Below are 12,241 nucleotides of genomic sequence, written 5' to 3'. Positions count from 1 at the left end.
TAACGTAACGTTTTGGCAGACGTTAAACCGTTCTGCTAAAATGAACGGAAATAATCCCTTTTTGACCTTACTCGTGTCCATCTGTTGTTGATTCCAGCCATCAGGACGGACAGTGATTGAGGTCAAGGGTGGGAGATGTGTTGCCTAGTTTAGAGTTCATCAACTCGGCCTATAAATTACATGCTAAATAGGTGTTAAAATCGCTGTCTCCAAATCTTCAATTCGAAGAATATATATTTTTTCTCCAATAGGCTACATTATATATATTTTTCAATCTGGCAGAATATATCTTTTCCTCTAAATAAACCTTTTGCCGTAGGCCTTTATAAAATAGTACATTTGTGTTATAAAGCCCATACTGATTTAGACTATGGAATTATACCCAACATGGTCTCGGTAAGTCTGCGAATTAATTTATGGAGCACACAAACGTAAAGCCTAATTGAATAAAGTAGTCTAATTATTTATTTTTCATGGGCGGGGTTTCCTCTGGAAAGCGTGTGCCTGATAAACTTTCCCACACAAGAAACGGCGGGGCGGGATTCAAAGCACGTCCAGAAGTCAGGGCCTCACGTCGCTGCCATTCACCAGCTAATTAAAACTTAATGGCAGCTGGCGCTGGGGTCACCGATAGTCTCTTTCTCGCATGTTTCTCACACATATCCGTGTGAATCTGTCAAATCCCTAGACAACCCCTGGCACAACTAACGCTTCGTCTGGTCCACCCGTTTCCAATGTTCTCCGCTGTTTTGGGGGGTATCTGCGCTAGTGCTTGACGCATGTGTCTAATATAGCCTATTATCTGCTTGAAAATTACACAATGTAACTTTTAGAGAGCTCTTTCGAATTATTTCGTTTATTTCGTTGATAAAAGAAGAGGATTTTATGTAGGTTTATCATCTAGTTTATTAGAAAATAACTATTAAACATTATTCCAGACACAATTATTTAGCAAACAATATCACTTTATTTAGGAAACCTATTACATTTTAGAATACAATTTACAAGCAAATCTAAATGCAACACATTCACTTAATTTCATGGCACAACAATTTAGTATCATAAAATCTCCTAATGTTTTCTTTAATAATCAGTCCCAGATCAGCGAAGCATGTGCACAGCCAAGTAAAAGACAGTCAGACATTTTAGTCAGATGGTAGACAGACATAGTTCCAAACTGATAGGTCTTCTGAGGAAGGAGGCCAGGTTTTGTAGAGCATGTATCCTAAACTTCGTTTAGATGTTTTCAGTAGTTTGTTCTGTAGCTCATCATACTGTATGAAAGTGATAGTCGTTAAACTTCTTTTTCTTTTTTGTTGGTCTGATGGTGTAGTGCAGTGTTTCTGTTCAAATTCATCCCATGGCAGGACGGTTGACCACAAAGTTAACATCATGAGCCTCACAGATCACACCACAGTCAGACCTGGGAGTAAGGAAAGAGAAGAAAGATCAGATTCAGTAGTCATAAAATATAAAACCTCCCCAACCTCCACCATGTGTCAGCATGAATCAAACATTTCTCCAACACATCTCCATGGTAGCCATAGTGACAGGCACCTCACAGACTGCAACAGCTAATAAACACAACTCATCTTTATCTGAGACTTGTTTGAGACGCTAACAGGAATACAAACAGCCTTTCATTCCCTTCTGCAAACAGGCCCCCGCGCCCTGCATGCTGTCCTCCTGCTTCATTTACAGCCTGTATGCATGAAGGGATCGCTAGGCTTTAATCTCCACAGGGAACTAGCGCAAACTCTTTCTCTGTCAATTTTCACCCACTCCCCAATTCAGACAGCCCCTTTCTCCCACCAGTCCCACAATGCAGGATTTGTCCTCCATCTCTTTGTCTAGTGCTGATATCTTTTTTGACTGCTCCCTCTCTGCAGACAGCATGCAGCGTATGCAAATACAGACTCCTTTATTCCATAAGACCCCTTTCCTGAAAGAGTGTGACCTCAGATGAGACCACACTCACACACGACTCGCACAAAGGTTTCGAAACATGAACAAACATGCAGGACTCGTGAAAACACGCACTTTAAGGACACACAACGCGACACGCTTAGCTGTAGTAGCTGACACATGCTATGAGCATTTTTCTACAAGTCGTTAGACTAGGTTTCATCCCATAAGTCTGGCGTTCTCTTCTTGTTCTACTTCAACAATCGTGTGAGGTTTAATCAGCAATCCTCTCCCCTCAGCTTCCCACAACAGCATGCTGTTACACACAGAAGTAGAAACATAATACTTCTTTAGCACCGAGACATGAATGGTTTTGGATGGCATGAGAGGTGGGCAAAGCTGCCAGTAGCAGGGACTGGGTGGAGGGCAGAGGGACAGGCAGGGGAGTGGGGGCTAAGATCTCTGGAGGCGTTGTAGACTTGGGCTGAGGAGCAGTCCAGACAGAGCGTAAGGGCTGGGGAAGGAGGGTTACAATGAGGGATGTGAACCCAGACCTGTATGGGGTTCTGGGAGACGGGTAGAAGGCTCGGTGTGTGTGTGTGGTTCTAGGACTTTGCCAGACCAGAATGGTGTTATAGGGGGTGGACTGATTGACTGGAGTTATGGTAAAGAGTCTGAATTAAAGCACACCCTTGGAGTTGACATTCCCTAGCTCTGGGCCTGTGCCATCTGGGTGTCTGCATTTGTGTGTGTGAGAGAGTGTGTGTGAGACAGACTGTGTGTGTGTGGAGGGGCAGGGGGGTTGATGTCTCTTGGACAACTCTGACAGTTCGGCCTTTTCACTGGTACATTGCTGAGTTGGCTGGCCTCCTTCCCCTAGCAACCCCCTCAGAGGTCAGAGGGGATGGGGCAGCACCCCCCCCCCCCCCCCCCTTCAGACTCAAAACCAGGGTGGCCAGACAGACCCACCACTCCAGACTGGCCACAGATCTGGCGTCTGCAGCCTTGAGCTTGAACTTGTTCTACTATGTGCAAAAGAGTCTAGATTTAAAAAACATGTCCGTGTGTGTGTGTTTGGTGGGGGGGGGGTCTAAAAGGTTTTGTTAGTATATCATTTGAAAGATAAGTTAGTAATAGTTTGCACTTCTCCTTGCCAATCCCTGATACTTTCCCTTCAATACACTCATACTGTAAGAGCAAAGCTTTAACAGCGCTCAGTCCCCCTTGACACTACTTTGCTGGTTTTATCATTGCCTACAGTATCTTAGCAGGAAGCATAGGGGCTGAAACAATCATTACTTTCCAGGCCTGGTAGAGCTACCATATACATCGAGCAGAAGATTAGGATAACGCAAAGAAAAATATGGGTCACACTCAAGGCCCCCCCACCCCCAAAACCTCATCTTCTCCTGTGTGATTATATGTGACTGCAGTATTAACAGCTCAGTCTCTTAATTCTCTTCTACTCTCATCGGCACTCAGAGGACCCCTGGTCTGGGGTGCTCATGCAGACAGACGTAATCTCATGGATGTAGGATGTAGAAACTTCTCCCTGTCTTCCTCTAAGATACTTAGGGACAGGCTTTGTGCTAGATTAGTCTCGGCGAAAGTTGTAATAAGGAGGCCTGATGAGGATGTCCTGACCTACATTGGCCGTCCTCCAAAGCTACGGCGGGCCGGTGAGCGGGGCTCTATATCACTGAGGAGAAGTTAAAACATTAATAGTGTCCACACAGCCAGGCAGGAATCCACTGAGGTAACCAAGGAGCTTTTTCGAGTCTACTGGGCCTCTCCAACAGACCTGTAATAGCTACCTTTCACCAAGTTTCATCTGAGTTCACTTAGACTAGATTAGTTTAATAGATTTGACAGCATACTTCATTTCAAAATGAAAAATACCCATCAACTGAATGACATTTTCCTGAGAAAACAAAGAATGCACACACAGCAACAGTATGTGTGTGTAATCCCCTTAAAGCCACTAATAGCTAAATAATAGCCAACAGTCTACTGGTGGATATTAGAGATTTCACCCTGTTGTAGGCGTAGGTGTCCATAACCCATTAGGAAGCCAAAGCCTCCAGACTTGGTGTCTTAAATATGGCCACTGACCTCTCGTTGAGGTCAGACTCTTCACTTAAAGATCTGCTCTTTGTTGAAGATCCGATTAATACCCGCCCCTGAACTTATTGTGTCAAACACCAAAATAGGTTTCTTAAAATAATCTGTTTCTCTAAAAAAAAATAAGTTCTGCAAAATCTCAGCTCAAATTCATGTTATTTTGAATGTTGCAGCAGAGGCAGGCTCGGATCATGATACATGTATTTTAAAAGACAAACCTACAGGGTACCAGCTGGGACCACAGGAGCTACTCCAAGTTGGACTGAACAACTAACGACTGCTTGACAAACATGCCTCCTTCTCTGACTTTCTATTGGATACTGTGCCTGTTGTCAACAGCATCTGTCACATGCAGCTCCAGACCCCCCCCCCCCCCCCCCCCCCCCCCCCCCCATCTTACCCCCCTCCTCCGTACACCCACACTCACCAAACACTCGCACGCCGTCCCAGTACAGCCACCCTCAACCCTACAATAGTCAATTATGCACCTGCGCATACTCCTCACTCATTTGCATATATACCCAGACACTCCTGTCATTTCCGTGGGTCTGAATTCTGTGCGGGCGTGCGTGTGTGTGGATGTGTGTGTGTGTGTGACTCAGAGAGTCGCCAGCAGCTATGGCTCCCTCTGTGAAGGCAAGGTAAGGCTGTGAGCTCAAACATGGCCGCCTGACTGCTTACTACAGTCACGTGTCTCTCCTCCCTCTGAGCATCTCGGTTTCTGCCTCCCTCCCGCTCTCAGGCTTTTCTCTCAGCTCCACCAATAGGGCTTCTACCCTTTAACCATGTATCACCTCCTTTATTTTGATTTTAGGGTCGTCACTTGTATAAAGAAGCTCGATAAGGACATACTTTATTTCTACTGCATGCTACTTTAAACATCTACATGGTATTTATGTAGTATATTTAATTAATTTGGAATATATTTTGGAAGTTGTTGCTACCTCTGTTGTTGTTGCTACCTCTGTTGATGTATCCCCATAGATCAATAATGTGCTACTCTCCTCTGCTCTACAGCAGAAAAGGAGCTGGTTACTTTAACAACCTCGTTGTGATATCTCCGCTGGACAGAGCAGTCACAATCACACAGATCAGCAGCTGTTTCTAACAGTCTCTTAGGATCAACTGTTCTTGGCTTACACCTGACATTGAGGTTAAAAGTTTGATCAAAAAAGCATTCATTTAAGAAAGAGTAACTAGGATTTAAATGCTTCATGAAACCACTGAAAACACATACTGCAACTGCAGAATGGGGCATCTCGGTGCTTCCCCCATACAATGTCACCATTTAAACGTTCAACGAATCCAAGAAAAGCACCTTCACATCCAGTATTCAGCTGGGGTGGGTGGGGGGGGGGAGGAGGTAAAGGATTTGAGCATGATCACGCATGCACAGCTAACATACGTGCATATGCAATGTGACTAAACCCCCCTTATTTAGCAGAGAAAGGGCCAGCAGCACACACATCCTTCTCAGACATGCAGACATGGCCGAATAGACTAATGAACATGGTCAGGTGGCCCTCCAGTGTCTGAATGAGAGCCCCTCCCCTTCCTAACACACATATCAAACACACACACAGGCTCGCAGGACCCTCCTGATCTTCTCGACAGTCTAACGTCTCAGGCATCTGCTCATGTCTAGTCTAGAGGCCCGTTCCCACCCTGCCCCCCAGTCGCACCCTGCCCCCCAGTCCCCCCAGTCCCCCCTGCCCAGCCCAGGACTGCAGCAGTACCAGCCCTGACAATGGTGGGAAAGCAGGACTTTTGGAGGGTGGGGGTTGGAGGCTGAACTGCCATTGAGGGGGAGACAGAGAGTGGGGCTGAATGATAATGTGCAACGCAGGGTTCTGTTCATTAACACGCCCGGGCTGCAGCTGCACATGTTGGCCCTGAACATAGACACGTGTCTCCCTCTCTCTCTTTTAGATCTCCCTCTCTCTCTCTGTGTCTCTCTCTCTCTCTTCCTGGTTCAGGTTGCTGCTGGATCCGCCAGGGGCACAGGGCGGCATTTAAACCTCACACTCAAGTCTCCTGCTCTCTGTGTGTGTGTGTGTGTGTGTTTGCACACATGGGTCTGTCTCTGTGTGGCTCTGTCTGTGTGTGTTTGTATTTGATAGTGTGAGAGTATGTGTGTGTGTGTGAGTGTGTGTGTTTCATAAGTCTAACAATGTCTTTGTGAGGCTTTGCACTTATATTTAGAAGTGTAACAGAGGCACAGTCATAGAAATCCGTGAGGACCATACATTTAAGGTGATGGTGTTGGAAAACAAACAATAATGAATGCACATTCTACATTCTATGACATATGAATATTAATATGGTCTACAATCTACACATCTTCATACAGTAATACAGTACCTCAAAAAACTAATGATATATAGAAAAAAAACTAGCTGTGATTAAATCACAGACCGCCCCCCCCCCCAAACACACACACCAAACTTAATACATTTTGCATTATGTTTGTTTTGATCAAATATCAATATACAAATTTATAAATGTACCAAATCAGAAAACATTTTACTATTTTATTATTTTCAATGCCACCCTATCAGCCTGCACTTAAAGCAACATTAACCAAAAATCTTCTAAATAAAACACAGGCAAATCCAGACTAAAACGCCATCTACAGAATAATTTTCCGTAGCAGACCTATTAACGAAGATTACCATTTGTGTGAACAATTCCATTACATAAGGATTACAGGATCCCCTTAAGTAACGCAATGTTCTGTATGTCAGCAGAGGAAAATGCAAATGTCACTGACTCCATTGCTGCTATAGGAGGCAGTTAGGAGGAAATTCAGGCAGGAGAAGAGCCATGACCACAGAAAAAGGCAGGATTTCCTCCAATCGTGCCAGCTCATTAAATTTGTTTGCCACCCAGCCCCCTCTCCGCCCCAACCCTTCACTGGTAATTAGCAGTCCCTGATAGGCTGGAGAAGAAGGGGGGAGGAACTGTGTGTGACTGAGGAGGAAATGAGAACCCCCCCCCCATTCTCCTACCCCTCCTCACCCCTTCATATACACTCCAACCCCTCCCCCTCCACCACCCTCATCGCTGGTACCCAACAGAGAACCATGATGCAACTCACCTCGTGTGCCAATCCAGCCATTTTAGGTGCCGCGGCAACAACTCCCAAGATGGCTTCTCTGAAAGCGCCCGTACTCCAGGGATCCGGAAGGGTCTTTGTCCGCCTCTTGGCATGGGCATGGTGCCACTGCTCTCCCGTTGGTGGTGCAGATGGCATTAGAGGATTGTTGGTGAGGGGTGAAGGGTTGGAGGGCGGGAGGAGGGTGGCAGCTTGAGATCGCTTTTTTTCTTCCTCATTTTCTTTTTGTAATGATTCTGACCTTGTTTTAGTTCTCCTTGATCGTGCCGTGTTGTTTATTGGCAGCCTGGGAGCAGAGCAGGTGGATGAGATAAAAAGCATTAGGATTTAACACTGAAGACGGCTCTTTCGGAAATTTCATTAATTATACAATTAAATGTTTCTTTAAATGGGATCAATGTGTATATACTGTACGTTGTCTTTGTTTTCCATCAGTTAACACTGGCTACTGACCACTGACTACAAAGCTTATATTAATTTGGACAGATGCACACACACACACACACAATCTTGGATTCAATTTTGAATTCCTAAAATAATGTGACAGTTTCCAAACCTTTGCAAGCTACACTCATTGCCATTTCATTACATTTCATTATCAACATTTTTGACTGTATAGACACAACGGCTTGCTATTTGCTATGTGCTACTTCAAATATAATTTCACCTAAATATGATGTACTATAGCATTTACTGTAATAAGAGTGAGACAGAATGTTAACTTTCCAAATTCAGTATGTTTATGTGTGTGTATACACTGCAGTCCTGCAGTGCAGTACTGGATCAGGTGCACAATGTCCATTGGTAATGTGCTGAACTCCAAACCACAAGGTAAGGAAACCTCAGGTTCTATCCCTGATATCCACTCCAATATTTTTCTGTACAGCTGGTGTTAAGGGGCCAACATTACCGACGAACATTACAACCCTCCTATCATGAGGCTCACTTTAATTCTGAGGCTTGATTTAATCCTTCATGGGCAAAGACTGGACAACGGTCTTTTCATATATTCAATATAACCTTCTGAACCACAGCAATTAGTGCTGCCTGGTCTGACACTGAGCTTGGATGTGGCTGCAGGTAGCTTGAATGAAAACTCATCTCACTTTAGTGTTCTCTAGGCTTTACAATCTTGCTTGCTTTCTCTGGCCTAAGCTCAGCGCCTGAAGTACCCAGTTGAGAAGTTCAGGCCCTGTCTTAGGATGGCTCTGCTTTCAGTATTGAACAAGGACACAATGTATCAGTCAAATCACACAGAGGCTCTCAAATTCATTCTAGTTGTAACTTCAGTTTGAAAGTGTTTTTTTCTTCTCCACAAGTGTATACTTAAGTTATACTTACACCACTGGGCTTCAGCTATAGGAGCTATAGGCTAGTTAGTTTTACTTTTAATGAATCACTCTCACTTTCAGTCATTCAATTCTAACATTTCAAACATTATTTAGTTTCAGGTTTTCCAAAATAAATTGCCAAGTAAAGATTTTAATTTAAAAAAGTAACATAACAAAAGGTAATGTTTTAGCATGAGTTGTGAGATTGATGAGAACATACGTTCTCTCCTTATGTGGCGTCTGGTTAGGCATTCAGCACCATGTTTCCGAATCGTACTGAATGGACAGCTCCCTGCATGGGCAGCTTCGATAATAAAACAAGACAAGCCTAATCCAATGTATTGAATCAAAACTCATTCCTTTGAAGTAGCTTTTTGTTTTGTCAAATAGGCCTATTGGAGTTACAAAATAAATGAATGATAATAGGCTACAAATAGAAAAATAACCTAATTGAAAAATAAACAAATAAATAAATGTGCTTACCATTGGTGAAAGTTGGTATCCAGTAGGCATCAAACCCAATGTGCTACAGATTTGGAGCCCATTTTTACTTTCGGTTTTCTAGCTTTATGACAGGTATTTAACACTCATACAGCTAGATAACCAAAGACAAAAACCGACCTCCCACGTGCTTATTTTCGGATTTATCATCCAACGAATTCGAAAGACGATGACGTGCTCCTCAGACACCTGGGGTAATAATGGGTGATACCGTAGTATAAGTATTTTTCTTTCATCACACGATCAGTTACGAACCTTTTTAACAGAAAAGCCTATGATGTTTTACAATGTTAGTTAGGCTATCGTTCCAATGTGTTACAGTAGGCCACAAGACAGGTCGCAGTAGGCCTAAACCCTTACACAAAAACATCGGCCATAGACTACGACACAACTACAGAAGCCCACATCTAAACATCTCTAAAACTGATTATTTTACATACTTAAAATATTTTATAAATATGATAATTGACCTTTTGTTTGTGGTGGAATAACGGTATGATTGATAAAGAAAATAAATAGTAGGCCTATAGACAACTTCCGTTTGTTCTTAAATGGCTGCAAAAAATATATACTCTGTAGGCTAATCATTAGCCTATCTGCACACATTGCCGCCTTTGAACAATATCTTTGACGCAGGCTTTAGTCAATGTTTTTCTTTGGGGGAAAATCGAGAAAATGCTGTCCTAATGCCAATACCTTATCAGTTTGAAATATTTTCAAGAACAAAGTTGATTTACTTTCAGGCCTACAGAATATAAATTAATTTCAATGAGTCAAGTTACTGTATAAGCTAGTAACCTAGTAACCTGCTCGCCATGTGCCTTAACTACACATCGTTTTGTGGTCTTATGTTATTGTATACGTGTTAACTAAAATACGCCAACGTAATTCAACAGGATATCAATTTCAACCTCGTAGTAGTCTAGCAGCATAGGCTAAAGAGTATTTTAGGTCAATAAAATAATTTGAGCATGTACAGAGGCTGGACGTTGAAGCTGTAGACTAGAACACAGACTGACAGGTCCCATGTCCTTTCAGAAGTTTTCAGGCTATTGCCAAGATCACGGACGTCCTCTGCTCAAAGACTTGACCGTGGACATGGACCAGAGAGAAAAAGAGGGAAAGAGAGAGAGAGAGAGAGAGAGAGAGAGAGAGAGAGAGAGAGAAAGAGAAAGAGAGAGAGTGGTTTCGGAGCATGGTGAATGAGTGCAGCGTATATCCAAGACCCATGATCCTTCGCAGCAGGTCAACGGCTTTCCGTGAGCAGTGTAAAACGCAGCCTGTAGCTTGAATATTGAATTCGATATGGACTTGATTTTGAGTCGTATAGCCAATGCAGTTTTACTTAATACCTGGGCCAGATTACTTTTAATGAGAGTAGCCTCGTCAATAACCTATTGGATATGGGCTATCAGTATCAGGAGTAGGCTACTGTTCAAAGATATGGCACATTTTGGATAATATATGGACTATTGTCTGTTGGCGACTCAAATAACTAAACCAGCGTGGCATAAATTATTGCCAGTGGATTGTCTCCTCAATTAAGATCTGTCCGTAGTCCTATATAGCCTAAGCTACGTTTTATCCAGAGGCGCGCCTCTATCCTTACGGCCACGCTTTAGTTGGATGACTCAACTAAAAATCGATATTTACAGTGAAGTAAGGAAACATATAATTTGTAAATGCAGATACGCATCTTCGACAATAGACAACACATGGTCATAACGAGAATGAACAGGTCCAACAAAATCCTTTGACAAAATACATTTCACTCCAAGATGTTTTCTTTCTTACTTGTGTCTTAGATCCAGTAGTCGATTTCTGGTGTCCTGTTTTTGACTTCATTGCATGTAGGATAGGTATTCTGTTACACAGGTCCTATGGATGAAGTATGCACCGTCTTCTTTGCGTTAAGTCCGTCTCTGTTGCTTGTCATTCAGGATCTGCTGGCAGCCTCCGCGCTTCCTCGGGTACCAATTTTCTCCTGCAGTGACGTCATTTCAGTAGCAGGTTGTTGTATGACCAATCACAGTATCCGATTGAACGGAAGATCGGTGTGCGCGTGTGCCAATAAGATGCAAGGGGGCATGTAGGTTGAGGGTATTAACAATCGTTCAGCATGTTCAAGTCAATGCCACGTTTGTATAGACTTAGTAAATGTACATGGTCTACAGGTTCTTTTTCAAATCCAAATCATCTTGGCAAAATGTTGGCAAGTAATTTGTAAGCGTTTAGGCTTGAAGTCACGAGGATGCAAATCAAAAGCAAAAGTATAATAGCCTATTGTATAACGTGTAGTTGTTAATTACTTTTTAGTTAATGTTGAAACTAGTTTCTGAAACTCCACAACTTACTTGGTTGGTCTGTAACTAAACTCAAAGCTGGAACAAATACGATGTTTTAACCTGTGGCATAGATAAAAAGGATAGGCCTCTGCATTAGGTAATTTATCTTACCAGGCCTAATAGGTGAGAAGGATGGGCAGTATGCCTAATTGTAGGACTGCATGCCATAACAATCTAATACTAGATTTCCCTTCAGTTGAAGTGTTTGTCTTTGTAACGTTGACTGAATGTTATGTAGGCCTATAACATGAAGCGCCAAAAATGATTGAGCTGAATACCCATTTCTAACTGCCTGTCACCATGATGCAAGTCCTATGTATTACCCCATAGTCTGCACACGGAAGCAAATAGAACGTTATAGGGCCTATGCTTAAGTTTAAAACACCTGGTAGGCTACTCCAACAGAGGCAACTTTTAATAATAATAAAAAGGGTTCTGGAAGGTGGTTCATTGGGCGTGTTTAATAAGTCAGCCTTTATTAATCGCTATTCTATTAGTATCGCCATAAGGAAAATTGAATAAAAAAACTTTTTTGAACACAATATAGCCTACCTTAATCCACGTTAAGGGGAATTAAACCTTCTGAAACATATATTTGAAGTTAAAGATGAATTAACAAAAACAAAAACATTGTTTGTTTGCTATGGAGCCAATGGAAAATATTGAAGTGTACAATATGTCAAATGAATAGGCCTCGATCGGTTTCTTGTCGGCAAGTTTATAACAACATTTTATAAAGTGGGGTTTTGTGCCAAAACTAATTGCATTCTTTGCTCCACCTAATCACTGTTTAACCACTGGCACAATATGATTGCTATATGTCACATATTTGAATCTCGCCATATGAAGGCTACCTATTTAATTTAGCCTAATTCAATATGAATATATTGCCACGCGAAAATGTTCAATGTTTAAAGAGAAAG

At 42.6% G+C, this 12,241-nt stretch overlaps 1 long non-coding RNA gene across 1 annotated transcript; it reads right to left on the bottom strand.

Annotated features, from left to right (window-relative positions):
• Positions 1–952: 952 nt before the first annotated feature.
• On the bottom strand, positions 953–10,920 carry LOC124488945. The gene is made up of 4 exons (XR_006958743.1): positions 10,768–10,920; positions 8,956–9,162; positions 7,124–7,427; positions 953–1,423 (listed from the first exon to the last, which is right to left on the bottom strand). It is a non-coding gene; the product is annotated as an uncharacterized LOC124488945 (long non-coding RNA).
• Positions 10,921–12,241: the final 1,321 nt, after the last annotated feature.

Source organism: Hypomesus transpacificus, unplaced genomic scaffold, assembly GCF_021917145.1.
Source record: "Hypomesus transpacificus isolate Combined female unplaced genomic scaffold, fHypTra1 scaffold_156, whole genome shotgun sequence".
NCBI lineage: Eukaryota > Metazoa > Chordata > Actinopteri > Osmeriformes > Osmeridae > Hypomesus > Hypomesus transpacificus.
This window is presented reverse-complemented; position numbering and strand designations above follow the sequence as displayed.